General features: G+C 39.1%; 1 protein-coding gene across 1 annotated transcript in view; it reads right to left on the reverse strand.

The window, feature by feature from the left end:
* Positions 1 to 1264: 1264 nt before the first annotated feature.
* Positions 1265 to 2349, reverse strand: part of B2m (beta-2-microglobulin) — a 27270-nt gene continuing 26185 nt past the window's right edge. Inside the window, exon 4 of the mRNA XM_023710896.1 lies at positions 1265 to 1524. The gene's annotated coding sequence lies outside the window, so the exon portion shown is untranslated. The remainder of the gene's footprint in view (positions 1525 to 2349) is intronic.

Genomic DNA, 2349 nt, shown 5'->3' on the forward strand with positions numbered 1-2349 from the left:
AACACCCTGTAGACCCTTCCCTAAAATACAAAAAAAAAAAAGGATGCATCCCCAATGACTTCAGGCCCCATCACTCACTAGGCCCCATCTCTTAAGCCCCTACCACATTGACCCTTGTGGAACTCAGCAAAACCATATCAACAACAAAGGGTTGAGTCAAGAATTTCCCCATTTCTCTTGGGATTGCATGCTATGGGCCCAGTGAACTCACAGAAGCAACCAATCACCTATGCAACCAATCACCTATGCAGATCTGGCTCTACAAGCCAGTACCCAACTTTTGTCTATTCTGCAGCAAACAACTAGCACCTGCACATTACCCTTTGCTGCTGAAGAGTACCCAGGAGTTTCAGGTTTCATGCCATCCCCCAACCCTATATATAGCCAAGACAGGCTGATAGGAGTCAGCAGAGGCCAGCCCCTTGGCTTCTTTCCATTCTGCCCTTGATGCCCTACTCAATCTAAGGGCCCTTTCTTAATGTCACTCCATGTAGATCCTTGGCTCACATCCTCCCTCCACAAACTTGACCTGAGACATTTGTGATGAAAATAGAATGCACACTTGCAGATAGCTAAGGCTACCTAGAAAGTCACTTCGAATAACTGTGACATTGTGTGTCAGGGAAAATCTGAGGTTTTTTTGTTTTGTTTTTGAAAGCAATAAAAAGAAGAAGCGGGTCAAAAGGAAGTGGGCAAGGAAACCTGCACATCACTGCGGTGGGCTTCAGTTCAGCTTTGTGCTTTCCCAAAGAGAAATGTCATCAGTTGTTCAGGCTTTTTAATCATTTATGTTGTTCTTTGAGGGGGGGGGGTTGTTTTTTATTTTTCTTTTTTAGGGTGTTTGTTTTTCAGACTCATTATGTAGTCCAGACTGGCCTCAAACTCACTATCTCACCTAGGCTGGTTTCCAAGTCACAGCACTGGTCCTGCCTCAGCCTCCCAAGTGCTGGGGTTACGGGTGTGTACCACCATGCCTGGCTTATTCATCATCTGTGTTGTAGAGGGCCAAAGATGAATAACCACTTCCAACTAGTAAGAGAAGATATGTAGCTTTTAATGTATAATAAAGATGTGACATATGATCAACTGCTATTTTAAATATTCAACAGAGCTTTTAGGAGTGAGGAATGTAGCTCACTGGTAGAGTGCTTGCCAAGCATATAGAAGGCACCACCACTATAAAAAGACAAGAAACAGAGATTTTTTTTTTTTTTAAACTAGCCTTTCTTGTGGCTCTCCAAAGTGTCAAAATAGTTTTCATGCATAAGGTTTCTAATAAAAGATTTTATTGTTTAAGATACTTAAGATCCAAATATTAGTATGCAGTTTTTCTCTTTTCTGAAGTTTTGACTTCATGGAAACATAAACATGCAGACAGTGTCTGAAGTAGAATTACAAAGATAATGCCTACATCAACGTCATGATCATTTCCTTACTGGGTGCATAAAGTATACGAACTTATCAACAGCAAAAAGCAAAGAAACAATTTGGAATTAGTGCTGCCCAAATTGGGGTATCTTCATTCTGGAAAGAAAAATGAAAAGACAAAAGAAAAGGTTAGTAAATGACTGACTTTATTTGGATGACAGATCTCATCACCAAATCTATCTAACTTCTATTGTGTAGATCTGCTTCTTATAAGAACTAGCCCAACCCAGACTGATATACCCTGCAAAACTCTCTTTCAAGTTTAATGAAGTAAAATACTTCCATGACAAAGAACAACTAAAGAATTTCATGATAACAAAGCCAACCCCACAGACTACTAAGATATTCTAGAGAGGGATCAAAATGACCACAACTCCATGAATGAGAATGGAAAGAACCCACCAAATAGGGCAAACAAACAAACACAGGAGAAAAAGAGGTTACAATAGCAGTCTTCCAATTATTCTTTTGTATACAGCAGCAAAATATTTCCATCAGCATACTTTACAAATAGACTTCTCCTGCACCCTGTGGGTCATGATTCTGTCTAGGTCAACAGGGTGGATATCAAGGAAATAGCAGTATCTCAGTCCCACAAGTGACACCTGGCCACCAGTAAGCGTCATGGACACTGTCCATGTCCACCACATACTAGAACTTTGTGCAATATCCTATCCCCAAACTATTAGAAGTGCTGGTCATATATGTGCCATTCCAGTATTTTTGTTATGTTTTACTCTTAGTAATTCATTACTATCATGAAAACTTTTTCTTAGTTGCTATTTTTGTACATATTAACTTAATCAGATATTATGTGAGTACTCTGAATTGATCACAGATTCATACATATGATACACTACATTCTGGCCCTTAGTTGGACTCACAATTTAATTTTAATTTTGAATATTATTTTGAAAATTT

The sequence above is a fragment of the Octodon degus genome, unplaced genomic scaffold, assembly GCF_000260255.1.
Source record: "Octodon degus isolate 3935 unplaced genomic scaffold, OctDeg1.0 scaffold00002, whole genome shotgun sequence".
Classification (NCBI taxonomy): domain Eukaryota; kingdom Metazoa; phylum Chordata; class Mammalia; order Rodentia; family Octodontidae; genus Octodon; species Octodon degus.